Here is a 17197-nt window from a genome sequence, read left to right as displayed (position 1 = left end):
GGGGCAGCTGGGGTGCCAGGCGTGGTGTCGTCCGGAGCAGTTGGGGCACTTGGCCGCAACTGGTTGCTTCGCCTTGTACCGCTGGAGGCACTCGGCCGTGTCGTGGCCGCCACTGCACATGCCGCAGATGACGGGGCGGTTGCAGTTGGCACGGTGGTGCCCGTAGCGCTGACAGCGGTAGCAACGGAGAGGCTCGGGGGTGAAGGGGCGAAGGTGGTATGTTCCCCAGTTCCCCAGGTCTATGGCAGGGATCAGAGGACCCCGCAGGGTGACAATGACCTGTCGAGTCTCCTCTCGGGTCCGCGTTTTTTGGCATCGGGTTGCCTCCTCGACTTGAGGGTGGTGAAGGAGTATCTCCATGGGCATTCTCAAGGGATAGCCCATGACCACTGCCTTCGTAGACTGTTGACCAGGCGTCAGCTCTACTAGCTTTACAGGGCAGGCCTCGTCCTGCAGAGCTGTTCTTAAGAGGTCGTAGGCTCCCTCGTCCTTCGGCACCAACACTGAGCTTCCATCCCGACCTATCAGGTTGGAGCAGCGTAGCCCTGGCAGGTGACGCTCTAGTGCAGCCACGGCGTCGTAGCTCGTCGCATGCCCGTCCTGTACCGGCACACGGAAAGCTGGAAATGCAGAGTGGGGAGGCAGACGCACAGCTACTGACATGGAGGGACGAGCAGCAGAGGGATCCCTGAGGGGAGGTCCAGTGCGTACTGCCAGAGAAGGGCCGTTTCCCTGGCGAGCACGCCTCGATCCCTTGCGTACCACGGGGGTGAAACCCTCATCTTCGTGCAGAGCGGGATCAGCAGAGGGGGGGAGCTGAGTCGCAGCAGGAGCCTCCAAAGTGCCCTTGGTGGAAGAGAGAGATGTTGGAGCAGGTGCAACCTCCTCCATAGCCTCATGTCGGCGGGCTGCCTTGGCAGAGCGGGTAGAGTCACCACGCAAGCGAGGTGCCACTCTCGTAGATTTGGGTGTAGAGGGGTTAGCACAAGCGGCCTCGTGAGCTGACGAGTGGGAGCTCGAGTCAGAGCAGTGACGCTCCCTCTTCGTGCCTGTGGCAGGGCACGGGATGGAGGGCCTCGACTGAGGAAGCGGGAGGCGGGAATGCCCCTGGGGCCTAGGGATGCTGGATCCCTTCATGCTGCTCACCAAAGCAGGCCAAAAAACTCAGTCAAAAGACACACACACACACACACATACACCTCACACACACAATCACTCAAAAAGCACAAACAAACAAAATACAGAAAAAAGTGGCCAGGTCCCTACAGTGACGGGCAACCTATGCTCCCCACCCTCTAAAGGGCGATGGGAGGCCCCGCCACTGCCCCTTTCGGGTCTTCCCTAGTCTAACAGAGCCGCCCTCACCGCCTCCTATAACCAGGCCCTAAAGGCCCCCCTTCATGGAAGTGCCCTAACGGCACCCCTTCAGGGTTCGGCGTCGTACTACGGTGAGGGACACTAACGGCAGGCCAAAAAAAAAAAAAAAAAAAAAAAAAAAAAAAAAAAAACACCCACACACTCAGTCACAAACACACACACACTCCCACTCACACCCAGGCAATCTGAGACTAAGTCTCAGAAAAAACCTGGAAAGCAAAAGAAAAGCTTCCTCAGTGCCAGAGACTAAGTCAGAACTGGCAAAAACGAGGCAAAACAGGCGAAATTCTCCACGAGTGAACGAGACAGTGTTCAGGGCTCGAGAGAAATCGGCCAGACCTCCTCACCCGACAGAGTCTGAGCTAGGAGTGCCTTGGTACCATCACGCGTTGATCCCACGCTTGATCGTCCTGACCTTTTGTCCTCCATCTGTAGTAAGACCTTCTCCTCTGCATTGGCGGCTGCAATGTCTGCTTGTAGCTCGAGTCGCTCAGCTTCATTCTTCTTCTGCTGTATCTCATTGAGTAGCTTGCTTTGACCTGAAGTGCAGCCTTCCTGGCCGCCACCCTCGCCCTAGCACTGGAAGTAGAGGACACAGCACTGGCTCTACCAGCAGCACTAACACTATCTTCGGGTTGCACTGTCTCACCACCGATAGCTGCATTCTTACGTGCAGTAACTTTTGGTTGGACTAATCCGTTGTCGGGATGTTTCTTTGTCCACTGTTTTGCCACGGACAATATTCCCTGCACGCGCTGGATAATGTTCTCATGATATGCTTGTGCTTCACTAAGGTGATGTGTCGAGTCTAAGTTTTCAAGACATCCGGTAAGTTGAGTATGACATGTTCGGAAATTACTCAAAGTTCGTTCAATAGAATCCACTTTCTCGGTTATAAGAAATCTGTCTGTATTTTCACAAATCAGCAAATCACTTGACTCATTTTCCTTTTTCGTGAGTGATCCCACTATACCAGCACGGGAACGCTGTAACGCCAGAATCTGTTCAGGCAACACACTATCCACAAAATCCTCTATACCTCTGGCGCCATCCTCCCGGCCAAGGTCATGTTTTTCTTTGCTAATATCGCCACTGCGAGACATTTTATACACAAAAGTCACGGTAACTCCAAGTATTCTTAACACTGCACCAGTTAAACCTAAACACTTATGGTTCCCAACACTGCACTCTGGTGAAGCAGATCCAAGTGAACCGCAGACCTGGTGCCGCAGTGTTAATCCGCCAGGAGATTTGTACTTTGTGGCTGCCAGCAATCAGGGTGAACAGAGACTGTGACAGATACATCGGCTTTATTCTCGCAGACATCTCACATGACGTAACTGCACTGTACAACTGAAAAAGAAAATTCCTAATAACCCAATGCTTCACTCTAATATACACAAATACTCAAATTACATTAAGTTAAATGAACAGCCATATTTTACAAGCACTCATCCACTGCTTAACTCTATGGCTCGAGGAAATGTTAACTTACATCTGTGCTCCTCATAAACACTAGCAGCCACAGCCAGACCTCGCTCAATGCCTCCCAACAGACGTCTGCCTGAGGCTCTAAAGCACACACAGCAAGTAGCCGGCTGTCTAGTATGAACTTCAAGTCATAGCTATCAATTTCTCGAGGCACCGAAACAAAACTTGGTGAAGCATTGGGTTTACAAGACCTCCAACAAATCCGACAAAAATATTTAACAGTATAAGACCCAGCTCTAGGCTATACAAATACAGTGAACATAAATAGGCGAACAAAAGCGCATTTAATATCATATACATACTGCAGTAACACTGCCAACTTAGAATTTTCGAATTTTGGCAGATATTTCAAATTGATTATATATATATAAATATATATATATATATATATATATATACGTCGCTGGCATTTTGTGCACATGCAGGGCCCAACGTATATATATGTTGCTGGCGCGGGGTGGGTTAAGAGTCTGGCTGGACTTCTAGTGGAGGATCTGTTGTGTCAAAAGTTTTTTATTTTCTGTTGTAGTCTTCTTAGCTGTACAGCACTCTACTTTGACCTCTTGTAACTCTTTCTTGTTCATAAATTCCCTCATTGTCCACATCTGCACATTCAAAATGGTATCGTTTTATCCCTACATGCAGTAGACTGTAGCACCAGTCGAGCAGGGCAGTACTCCCAAGGTGGATGGAAAGCTGATGACAGGGAGAGCTGGAGCTCCTGTTTCATCAGCCCTCGGGACTAGGTCCCAACCATCCCCCTTTGCTGAACTTTTTCAGTGTCTCAGTAACACCGAGAGTAGGCCAGCATGCTCTCCAATACAAGTTTCTCCAACTATCACCACCAAACTACATGCACATTACACACCACACTTCCTTTTCAAAATTTTCAAAAATGGCGTCGAAAAACATAGCCTCGGAGTCCCCAGGGGGGGGGGGGGCCATAAATGCCCCCACCTTCAGCCCCTCTCCCGGTGACGACTCAAGGTGCCTGGAACCACTGTCTGACTCTCTTCTTCTTCATTTCTGCAACATTCGTGGCCTTTCCTCTAACTTTCGCTCTGCAGAGCGCCACCTCTCCTTCTCTAAACCTCACCTTCCTTTCCTAACTGAGACTCAGCTGTATGAGGCAACTGACAGCAAACCCTTTTCTGTATCCTCCTACTTTTTCTATACTCATTTCAAAGCCAAAGGTGGTTGTTGTGTATATATACGCAACAACTTATCTTGCTCTCGTGTTCCTGAACTCGATTCTTCTGAATTCTCTACACTCTGGCTTCGGCTTTCCTGTCATTCTCTGACTAAATATATCTGTTGTGTTTACTTATCTCCTAATTCTACTGACTATCAAAAATTCTTCGACTATCTTACTTCTACGATGGAACACATTCTATCCATCTCTCCTTTCTCTGAAATCTCCATTCTTGGAGATTTCAATGTTCACCATCACTTTTGGCTCTCCTCTCCTTTCACTGATCCACCTGGTGAACAAGCCTACACCTTTTCTATCCTTAATGACCTACAGCAGCTTGTACAGCACCTTACCCGTATCCCTGACCGCCTTGGAGAGAGCTCCAACGTACTTGATCTCTTCCTTACAACTAATCCCTCTGCTTACACTGTTAATCTTTTCTCTCCGTTGGGCTCCTCCAATCATAATCTTATCACCTTAACCTGTCCTATCGCTCCGGTACGGCCTGCGGACCCTCCAAAAAAACGTCGTCTCTGGCACTTTGGAGCTGCGGATTGGGAGGCCCTCAGGCAGTACTTCTTTGATTTTCCCTGGAATGATTATTGCTTTCATGACCGGTAGCCATTTGGATGTGCCTTGCACATTACGGAGGTTATTCTCTCGGGCATGGAAGCACACATTCCTTTCTCATATCCTTTGACTAACACAAGAAAGCCTTGGTTTAATCATGCTTGTTTTAATGCTGTCTGCAACAAGGAGAGGGCCTATAAAAGGTACCGGAGCCAACCCACCCCTGAATCACGTCTTTTATACATTTCTGCCCGGAATCGTGCTATGTCTGTTCTTCGCTCTGCTAAAAATAATTTCATCCATACAAAATGCTATCAACTCTCCAACTCGAACTCTTTCTGCTCCTTCTGGCACCTTGCCAAAAACCTTTCTAACAACTTTACCTCATCATCCTTCCCTCCTCTTTTCTACTCTGATGGTTCTGTAGCTATATCTTCTACTGATAAAGCAGATCTCTTCGCTCAGACTTTCTCCTCCAATTCCACCTTAGACGATTCCGGTGCTGTTCCTCCATCACTTCCCCCATCTGACTTCCTCATGGCTAACATTAAAATTTCTTCAGCTGATGTATTTTCTGCCATTGCTGGCCTCAGTACTAATAAAGCATATGGGCCTGATGGAGTCCCTCCTGTTGTTCTCAAGAACTGTGCTTCTGTGCTTACACCCTGCCTAGGCAAACTCTTTCGCCTTTGTCTGTCACCTTGTACCTTTCCTTCTTGCTGGAAGTTTGCTCTCATTCAGCCAGTCCCAAAGAAGGGTGACCATTCCCAACCCTCTAACTATCGCCCAATTGCTTTAAAATCCTGTATCTCAAAAGTTTTTGAGTCTATTCTTAATAGAAAAATTTTAAAGCATCTTTCCTATCACAACCTTCTTTCTGATCGTCAGTACGGGTTCCGTCAGGGACGCTCCACAGGCGATCTTCTCACCTACCTTTCAGACTCCTGGTCATCCTCCTTTCGGGACTTTGGCAAAAGCTTCGCCATTGCACTTGACATCGCAAAGGCTTTCGATCGAGTCTGGCATAAATCTTTAATTTCCAAACTGCCCTCTTACGGGTTCTATCCTTCTTTCTGTGCTTTCATCTCTAGGTTCCTTTCTGGTCGTTCTATAGCCGCTGTTGTAGACGGCTATCGTTCTTCTCCTAGATCTATTAACAATGGTGTTCCTCAGGGCTCTGTCCTATCACCAACCCTCTTCCTTTTATTCATCAATGACCTTTAAGCTGTACATCTAATCCTATCCACTCATACGCTGATGACTCCACCCTTCACCTTTCCATTCGATTCCCACAATGTCCATCTCAGCAGCTACTTCAACAGGCAAGGGATGAGGCTATGGCACACCTAATGTCTGACTTGGCTCTTATCTCTGACTGGGGTAAAAATAATCTGGTTGTTTTTAATGCATCAAAGACTCAGTTTTTGCACCTATGAACCCGACAAAATCTTCCACAGGTATACCCACTTATGTTTAATAATACTCAACTTAATCCTGCATCATCCTTGAACATGCTTGGGGTTTCATTTGCTCGGGACTTGTCTTGGAAAGATCATATTACATCTCTAGTAAAATCTGCTTCCAAGCGATTGGGTGTGCTAAGCCGACGCCGTTCCTTCTTTGCCCCTGCACAATTGTTGACTCTATACAGGGGTTTTATCCGCCCCTGTGTGGAGTACAACTCTCATGTGTGGGGAGGCTTCCCGCATACAGCTCTTCTCAATCGGGTGGAGTCAAAGGCTTTTCGTCTCATTAGCTCTACCCCTCTTACTGACTCCCTTCAATCTCTGTCTCTTCGCCGTACTGTTGCATCTTTATCTCTTTTCTATCGCTACTTCAATGGTCACTGTTCCTCTGAACTGTCTGCATGCATTCCTCCACTTCTACAACGGGTGCGTAGCACCCGTCTAGCAGCAAACTCTCACCCTTTTCTGTCCAACTCTCTAATGCAAGAGTTAACCGTTACTCTCAGTCCTTCATTTATGCAACAGGTCAACTCTGGAACTGTCTCCCTCTGTCTGTATTTCCTGCTTCCTATGATCTCCAGTCTTTCAAAAGCAGTGTGTCCAGGCATCTCGAAATGAATGGATCTTGAATTTGGCTCTCTCTTGTATCTTGTTTTTCTCTTGGAAGGAACAGTTTTGCGGGCTCATGGCGTTTGGTTCCTTTTCCCTCACATAAAAAAAAAAAAAAAAAAAACTTGCCAAGAATATTCCCTGGAGTTTATCTTTACACACACTCTAACATTTATTACTTTCTTGAGACCCGTTACCGCCCCGGTGTGGCTCGGGCATGGGTATTGTATTCACTTGGTTTGTCTGTTTGTTTGTTGTGTGTTAACAACTTAATGCATATACTACTGGTGCGATTTTGAATAAAGTTACAGGGATGATGGGGTATGACTGTCTCATCACCCGATTAAATTTTGGACAAAATTGGTTCAAGGGGCGGGCTGTAGGTCCAAAAAATATTTTTTAACAAATTTTTTTTGGTATAACCCCTTTCAAATTCGCCTAATTTACATGATACCATAAACTAAAGGTGCATCTCTCAAATCCACATCCTATAACATGCCCCATTACATCAGGGGGGTCACCCCCCAGTTAACGGTACGGTGGTCAGTGTCAGGTGGGTCAAGCCTAAAATTTCAAATCGGTATAAAATCATCAGTTTTCACCCGATATACTCCAAATTTGATATGTGACATCTGTAACTAGATATCCTTTTGTGTTTATACGTCCGCACTAAAATGAGTGTCGGAGAAGGATTTGGTGTGCCTTGGCATCATTTCTTGTTAATACATTTCTTTAACGTACATTTTCTGTGCTATAACACCATCCTCGTGGTTTCTTTTTGTGCAGTTTTCCTTGTAGTGCTGATCTTCACATTCTTGACAACTTTTCAATTTTTTCAGTGTGCATTCCTTTTCACATTTTGACAGTTTACATTGGCTCCCCTTTCATTCCTTTTTCACCAACAGCTTCTCTCTCCTATCCCAGCTTTGCACCATCATCAACACGCTACCAATGGAAGGCATACACAACATAGAATGTTGTGTTAATTTTTCTGGCGTTACATTTTTCGTGTAGTGGCCACAGACCACATCGTATCACACATACACGCACACACACACGAAGCGTCATAATACTTTTGAGGTAAAGATTTTCCTGGAACTGTTAAGTAAATAAAATTAAGGTGCAACTCCTGGCCGTGTATATTTCCAACCATATAATTCACTTTAGTCTGCCATTCGCCTATTCTCTTGCTTCAGTCTCATGTTACTCACTCTCCCCCCCTTCTTAACCCTTGTAAGGTAACCTGGGGTCTATTGGACCCCACACTATTTTTCTTAGTGTTTTCATATATTACTATTAGGTCTTGGAATCTGGTTTTCCCTCTACCTTCCTGACTAGTAGACTAGTTTAGGGAGGCGATGGGGTCAGTTCGGGATCTAAGTTATCTAACCTATAATTTTTTTTCCCCATATATATATCTTCCATACCAAAAATTATTTAATATGACATGTGCTTCTCATTCTTCTTAAAGATACATTGGCCACTGGTTTACAGCAGGCACTGATAGACAACTGGTGGAACATATCAGTTTTGGTATGGCAGACACTAATTTAAGTTGGTATAAAATTTGTCAATGTTTTTCAGTTTAATTTTCCTTACAATAGTTCGTCACTTGTATTTTCATACATTTTGCACCAAATTGAAGGAAAAGGGCTACAGAAACTGTGTACAATTGATTATTTGAATAAAGGTGTTGTAAGTATTTCTGGTGATTTTCTAAAGATAGGGGTCTGGCAGACCCCGGGTTACCTGACATGTTACGGGAATTGTAGGGTTACTTTACAAGGGTTTGAATTACTGACAGCTCTACCTCGTTATCCCACTCCTCTATTTCTCAACCGTTCATGACTTCTATATTTTCTTCTTCCACACTATCGCATGACTACTCATCATCATCATCATTCTCCTCCTCCTCCTCCTCTTACTCCTGCTGCTCCTCCTCCTCTCGGAAGGAGATGTGACCTGTGTGAAGAAGGATGGCCATTTCTCGGGACTCCTCTCACTGCCCCCGCTGAGTATGGTCAGTTTGGGACCAGACAAAAGAGAAGCAGGCAAAGAGAGATGAGGAAATGAGAGGCGATGTTGAGAAGGGGGACGAGGATGAAGGTTGGGGAATAGGGACGAAAAAAAGATGTTTATGATATTGAATATAATGATGACGATGACGATGATGATGATGATGATGATGAGAGAGAGAGAGACAGACAGAGTGGGAGAGAGAGAGAGGATTAACTTGTAAAAAATGAGAGAGAGAGAGAGAGAGAGAGAGAGAGAGAGAGAGAGAGAGAGAGAGAGAGAGAGAGAGAGAGAGAGAGAGATAGAGAGAGAGAGAGAGAGAGGACTAACTTGTAAAAAATGAGAGAGAGAGAGAGAGAGAGAGAGAGAGAGAGAGAGAGAGAGAGAGAGAGAGAGAGAGAGGACTAACTTGTAATAAATGAGAGAGAGAGAGAGAGAGAGAGAGAGAGAGAGAGAGAGAGAGAGAGAGAGAGAGAGAGAGAGGACTAACTTGTAAAAAATGAGAGAGAGAGAGAGAGAGAGAGAGAGAGAGAGAGAGGACTAACTTGTAAAAAATGAGAAAGAGAGAGAGAGAGGACTAACTTGTAAAAAATGAGAGAGAGAGAGAGAGAGAGGACTAACTTGTAAAAAATGAGAGAGAGAGAGAGGACTAACTTGTAAAAAATGAGAGAGAGAGAGAGAGGACTAACTTGTAAAAAATGAGAGAGAGAGAGAGAGAGAGAGGACTAACTTGTAAAAAATGAGAGAGAGAGAGGACTAACTTGTAAAAAATGAGAGAGAGAGAGAGAGAGGACTAACTTGTAAAAAATGAGAGAGAGAGAGAGAGAGAGAGAGAGAGAGAGAGAGAGAGAGAGAGAGAGAGAGGACTAACTTGTAAAAAATGAGAGAGAGAGAGAGAGAGGACTAACTTGTAAAAAATGAGAGAGAGAGAGAGAGAGAGAGGACTAACTTGTAAAAAATGAGAGAGAGAGAGAGAGAGAGAGAGAGAGAGAGAGAGAGAGAGAGAGAGAGAGAGAGAGAGAGAGAGAGAGAGAGAGAGAGAGAGAGAGAGAGAGAACTAACTTGCAAAAAATAAGAGAAAAAGAGAGAGAGAGAGAGAGAGAGAGAGAGAGAGAGATAGGACTAACTTGTAAAAAAATGAGAGAGAGAGAGAGAGAGAGAGAGAGAGAGAGAGAGAGAGAGAGAGAGAGAGATAGGACTAACTTGTAAAAAAATGAGAGAGAGAGAGAGAGAGAGAGGAGAAGGTAAATAACACATATAGTTTTCTGTACATTCTCTGTTTCTCTTCCTCTCGGCCTTCTCCTCCACCGTTCTCCCTCACATCCCTTCTCTCTCACCCCATCTTTTTTGTCCTTCTTCCTGTCACCTGTTGTTGTCATCAGCGTTTCTCTTACCCAACCCTCTTTCTTTACTCTGTTATCCCTTCATCGTTTGTCTTTCCCTCACACGTTTCTCCCCTCACATGTTCTCCTCTGTCATCCTCTTCATCTCTTTTTTTTTCTTGATTACCTTCTGTTTCCTGACTTTTCCTGACGTCTTTTCCTTTGTCATTTCTTCTTCTCTCTTTTCCTCTCTCTAATTCCCCAGTCTCTCATCTCGCTTCTCTCTGTCTTCTTCGCGCCGCTGTCTTTCCCTTAGCCTCTCACTTTCCTTCCCCTCCTCCCTTCTCTTCTTCTCCCACTTTCCCACCTCTCTCCCGGCTTCTTTGGACTGGTGCTCCCTTCTTGGTTTACATTTTCTCTCCTTTTCATTATTCTTACCTGTTAATTTCACCTCACCTTACTCCTGTCGCTCAGTCTTCCACATTCCTTCTTCTCTCAGGCCTTCCTGTCTCACTCTTCTCCCCTCTCAACTTCCCTCCCTACCAGCCCTCTCCCTTCCATTCCTTCTTTTCCTCTCTTGGTACTATTCATAACCAAATTATCTTCCTAGCATTCCCATCTGGCATCCTTTCCTTGTGCACTCCTCTCATCCACACTGCCAACCATGTTTCTGTCTCACAGCACCACTACTGTAATCTCCCGTCGATGCTTCTGCTGTAAGCTAAATTATCCTCCCGTCTCGCTTTTCTTTTACTCTGTATTCATCTGACTCATCCTTGCAACTTTCCATCATTTCCATTCACAAAACATTCTTACAGTGATTTCTCTCTCTCTCTCTCTCTCTCTCTCTCTCTCTCTCTCTCTCTCTCCGGACATTTGGTAACTCTCCTACCATAATACCTTATGCCATTTGTTCTCTTTTATTCCCGATTTTACCAATTCACGCCTTCCATCTCCTTATACTCTCTTCATATATGTCATTCACTTCCTTACTGAATTCTCACTCGTTCCTCGTCTCCCTCTCCTCATTTCTCCTTTTCTCTATTTTCCCCACTTTCTACCCCTCTCTCCCTGCCACTCTCCCTCTGCCTCACTCCCACACTCCTGAACCAAATCTCGTAACAGTCCAAAAATCGAATCCCTCTTAATTGTATCGTTAACTGGCCCAAGCCTCCATTTTCCAACCATCCTATACCACGTTTTTCAGCTCTGATTCACGTCTCTCTCTCTCTCTCTCTCTCTCTCTCTCTCTCTCTTTCTCTCCCACATTGCCGTTCTATTTCGCAAATTTTTTATTATATCTCACACAAGTCCACCAGTTTCATTTGATTCCTCCTTTCCTTACAGACTTAGTTACCACATCTTCCTTCCCCTGCCTTCACACTACTCTCATTTCTTATTTTTGTCGGTCTTGTTCATTCTTCCTTCCTTACCATCCACTCCTTTCTCTACCTCTTCCCTCAGAAACCTCTTTTGCTTTTATAATTTTTTGTTTTTTACGTCAACACTAAAATGACTGCCGGGGAAGGGTTTGCTGTGCCTTGGCTTGGCTTCTTGTTTTTTCTTTACTGATCCCTGTTAGTGATCTATTTGTCATCATCTGCACCGTCGTCTTAGCCTAATTCTCATTAGCATACATATTCTGGTTGGATTCACTGATAAAACACAGGAAAACAGATCATTTCGACCTACTAGTGTCATAACGATGTTTAGCCTACAAAGACCCTAGTTTAGAAAGACTATGAAGACTATTTCTACCCCCTACAGTTGGAATACTATTTGGTAATGGGAATAAATCTGACTGAATAATGCACGAATAAAGTATTAGACAACCTCGAGTTGCAGAGTTTAATCTTCCTAACAGTGCCCTTCCCTCCACACACACACACACACACACACACACACACACACACACACACACACACACACACACACATACACTGTGCTTGCATTACCATGGTGATGAGAGTGGTGGGGCTCGTGAGAAAAATGGTGGGTGTCTGGATGTGACACTTGAATGGGTTCAGGAGAAAAATGGAACAACGGTGATGGTGTGTGCTGAGAGAGACGCTTGGTTTGGAGATGGAATGCTGAGGCAGTAAACGATGAAGGGAGGAACACAGAGGAATAGAGAAAACAACACAAGAGGTGTTTAGAGGGAAGAACAGATAGACTACCCGTAAGAAAAAACTGAGGAATTTGTAAATGAAAATGGAATAAAAACATCATTGTTTAGAAGCAATGACTCAGATGGAGAAGAGCCCTTGTTAAACTGGAGAGAGAGAGAGAGAGAGAGAGAGAGAGATTGGCCAAAACACACACACACACACACACACACACACACACACACACGGTTTTGAACATCAAAACATAAAGACAAATTTGATGAAGTTCATACCTCCGATAATTTGCCAACATTTATTCATGTTAGGAATTGGGTTCTCAGTACAAGTAACATTCAGTATCGTTTTTACTCCACGATACCCCATAGTATCTCCACGCGTCCTTCTGCTTATCATCTATTATTTCCCCAGGTATTGAATACTATCACCATTCAAGAATACCTTAGAATAGCGGCACATCTCATGGTTTCTTTTTCTTTATTACCTTCAACTGTCAATATTATCATCATTCCACAGTGCCTCATGTTACCGTCAAAAATTTTTCTGATGGTCTTCCACAAAATCATGTTAGGTCTCTTCCTCCACCTCCCGCTTAAGACATTAAGATTCCTGCGGGGCTGCAAATCTAGTTTTGGCTGCATATATTTTATCTCAGAGCCCTCCTGGAGGTTACTGGTGCTGTCTCACCATCTAGAATTTTCCGCATTCACCAAAAAAAAAAAAAAAAAAAAGTGCATGGCGTATCAGTTATATGCACGCTTTTCAATAAGAAGTCATGATCATTCTTACAATTCAAAGAAAAAAAAAACTAAAGAGCAACAATTTTGAAATTATCATGAATTATGTGTTACCTGCTTTGAACTGTTGTGTAACATAGTTTTTTTTTTTTTTTTTTTCCTTGTCTGCGAGCACTGGCCAGTAATTCTAGTGTTTGTCAGCCCTAAAGGAGTATATCCAGTTTCTTACCTTCTGAAGATATGCCAGAATTAGTTGAAGTGAGGTTCTGGAACTGGGGGAATAATGTTTGCCACTATCAATGTTCTACTCCATCATACTGCTGGGCGGTGATGGTGCAGACTTGGCACCGTGGACTGCTGCCTGAAAAGAGGCGAGATCACTCCAAGGATGAGGCAGGGAATATTTTGGGGATATTCTGCAAGGTTCAACGACATGACGTAAACATACCCCCGTTGGTGTAAACACAGAAATACCGAATGACAGAGCTCTTATATGCGAAGCAGTGGATGTAAGGGCAGGTTTGTACGGGTGACAAGTGTGTCACATACACACACACACACACACACACACACACACACACACACACACACACACACACACACACACACACACACACACACACACACACACACGCAAATGCTGAGACGACACCAATCATTACGTGCTTCCATTATTTACCATAGTTTGTTTATCTGTTGGCATATAAACACCTATTATCTTATTTTCCTTTACCGCTGAGAGGCCACACTGCTAGGTTTTGCATGTGCTGAGTTACCGGTTACTGGCTCAAGGCAAGGTTTGGTTTGGGTATGGTGTGTGGTGGTGGTGTTGAGTTACAGGTTACTGAGGCAGGCAAGGTTTGGTTTGGTTATGGTGTGTGGTGATGATGTTGAGTTACAGGTTACTGAGGCAGGCAAGGTTTGGTTTGGTTATGGTGTGTGGTGGTGGTGTTGAGTTACAGGTTACTGAGGCAGGCAAGGTTTGGTTTGGTTATGGTGTGTGGTGGTGATGTTGAGTTACAGGTTACTGAGGCAGGCAAGGTTTGGTTTGGTTATGGTGTGTGGTGGTGGTGTTGAGTTACAGGTTACTGAGGCAGGCAAGGTTTGGTTTGGTTATGATGTGTGGTGATGGTGTTGAATTACAGGTTACTCAGGCAGAGCAAGGTTTGTTTTGGTTATGGTGTGTGGTGGTAATGATGAAGATAAAACAGAATTACTTTGCTTAATGATGATGATGGTTATGGTGATGGTGGTGTGTTTGTTTTGTGGTGGATGCTGAGGTAATGAAGGTGTTATTTTGTGTGGTGGCGGGTGTTGTGAAAATGATTGTCTTAGGGGTTATGACATTATGGTGGTGATGTGACTGTGGGATTGTTAATATGGTGGTAACTTTACCGTGTTAATGGCCTTACTGGTGTGGTGGTGTTATGGTGGCATTAGGTTTACTGAATGTGTGTGTGTGTGTGTGTGTGTGTGTGTGTGTGTGTGTGTGTGTGTGTGTGTGTGTGTGTGTGTGTGTGTGTGTGTGAATTTTGTGGAGTTCCTGTGTGGTGCTACCGTCCGTAGTAATGTCTATTACGGCATTGGATTTATTGTGTGTGCTGTTTTTGTGCTAGTGGTGTTACTGTGTTATGGTGTTACCGTCAATGTTGATAACTGCTGTGGCGTATATAAGGTACAGAAGAAAAAAAGAGAGGGATATTAGGGTAAGAATAGTGGATATGTTAGGTGAACAGTAAGGTAGAGAGTTATAACACTGAGAGAGGTACCACTGTCGATATGAACTTGATGACAATAAAGCTGTGCTGACAGAGAAAGAGAGAGAGAGAGAGAGAGAGAGAGAGGGGGGGGGGGAGAGTGAGAGAGAGAGTTAATGATTATATTTCTTTTTCAGTCATCTATCTATCTATATCTCTATACCTAGACTGCTTCCCCCAAGGAAAGGGAGGCAGCCGAGACAGGACGACACACTCCCCATTTACTCATCCATTCAAACACATTCATTCGCATCTTAGCCCCAAAGGGAAGAACGGACAGATTCTCAACGCACCACACCGCACAAGGGTCAACTGCGCAATGCAATCAGTGACATCCGCAGCAGGGCCCGACAGCAGAGCAGCTTTACCCCTGTCACATCATAATAGACCCATCCCCTTACCCGCACCTGACCTGACTAGCTGATCAGACCAAATGCGGGAGAATAACCCCTCAGGGCTGCGTCATCACATATTCATTCACAATTTCTCTCCATTTATTTCTGTCACGCACAGCCACTCTTTCTTGCTCAACAGACATCTTTCTCTCACCCAGCGCTCTCTTCACACTGTCCATCCATCCTATTCGTGGTCTTCCTCTCAGCCTTACACCTCTCACATCAGATCTAGTTATCTTTTTCACCAATCGCTCGTTATCCATTCACTCCATACCCCCAAACAATTGCAACACCATCTGCTCAACTCTACCAGCCATCTCCCGAACAACTCCAGTTCTCCTTCGCACTTCATTATTTCGCACTCGATCCATACGCGTCACTCCACATATACTCCTCAGACACCTCATCTCCATTACATTTAAACTTTTCCTCTCTGCTACACCCATATTCCATGTTTCAGCCCCATATAACGCAGTACCACAACACCCTCATACAGCCTTCTCTTTACATCCATTCTAAGTGAACGACATCTAAACCCTTTTTTCATTCCTCCCAGCACCTTTCCTACTTCATTTATTCTAAACTTCACTTCTGCATCTATTCTTCCATCCATAGCAACATGTGACCCTAGATATTTAAAACACTCTACCTCCTCAAGCAACTCGCCATTCAAAACTATATTCATCCCCCTACCATCTACCAACCTCGTACACTTCATCACTTTACTCATATTCTCACTTACTTTCAATTTCCTCCTTTCACACACCCATCCAAACTCCTCTTCCAACTGCCTCAATCTCTCCTCTGAATCAGCCACCAGTGCAGTATCATCTGCAAACAGCAGCTGCTTCAGATTCCATTCTCCACCATCAACATTCACCAGACTCATACCTCCACCTAAAACTCTTGCATTCACCTCCCTTACAACACCATCCATGTAAATATTAAACAACCAAGGCGACATCACACATCCCTGTCGCAGCCCCACTCTCACGGTAAACCAATCACTCACAGCATATCCCACTCTTACACACGCTCTACTATTTACATAAAAACTTTTCACCCCTTTTAGTAACCTACCATCAAGCCCATACAATCTTAAAACAGTCCACAAAGCCTCCCTGTCAGTTCTATTATACGCTTTCTCTAAATCCATGAATGCCCAAAACACATCCTTGCCTTTCGCTAAATACTTTTCACACACTTGTCTCACAGCAAACACCTGATCCTCGTATGCCCTCCCTCTCCTAAAGCCACACTGCTCATCACCAATCACTCCCTCTGTACCCTCTCTAAATCTCATAATTAACACTCTACTATAAACCTTACCTACAACACTCAACAGACTTATACCCCTAAAGCTTGTACATTCATACTTATCACCCTTGCCTTTATACAACGGGACCACACAAGCACTTGCCCAGTCAACTGGCACCATACCTTTCACAAAGCACACATTCAACAATCTTACTAACCAGTCAACAATAGTCACTCCACCACCCTTCAGGCATTCCACAGCACACCCATCCATACCTGCAGCTTTCCCTGTTTTCATCTCCTTTACTGCCTTCTGCACTTCCTCCTTCGTGATCAAAGAATCATTCAACTCTCCCAACACATTTATTCCTTGCATCCTTCCATCTGCCACAATCCCAGCCACCCTTTCCTCCTCTACATTTAACAATCTTCCAAAATACTCTGCCCATCTCTTCCTTACTGCATCCATCTCAATTAACATCCTTCCATCCACTGCTTTTACTCGTTCTTCCTTCCCAGACTCTCCCATTCGCACCCTTTTCACCTCCTTCCAAAACATTTTCTTATTCTGTTGAAACTTCACTGTCAGCCGCCTACCCCACCTCTCATCTGCTGCCACTTTAGCATCACGCACAGCCCATCTCTCCCTATTCCTCTTTTCCTTATATCTTTCATATGACATCTCATCCTTCCTCTACAGCCACACTTCATATGCACGTCTCTTCTCAGCCACAGCCATACTTACTTCCTCGCACCACCATTCACTTCCTTTTCTTACACCACCACCCACACGTCTCACACCACACACCTCTTCTGCATGCCCCATCACAGCACTCTTAAACAACTGCCATTCCTCCTCCACACTGCCATTTTCCTGATCTTTCA

This window comes from Coenobita brevimanus, chromosome 109, assembly GCF_032717465.1.
Source record: "Coenobita brevimanus isolate Jiangsu-jjx chromosome 109, ASM3271746v2, whole genome shotgun sequence".
Classification (NCBI taxonomy): Eukaryota; Metazoa; Arthropoda; class Malacostraca; order Decapoda; family Coenobitidae; genus Coenobita; species Coenobita brevimanus.
Note: the sequence above shows the minus strand (reverse complement) of the source record.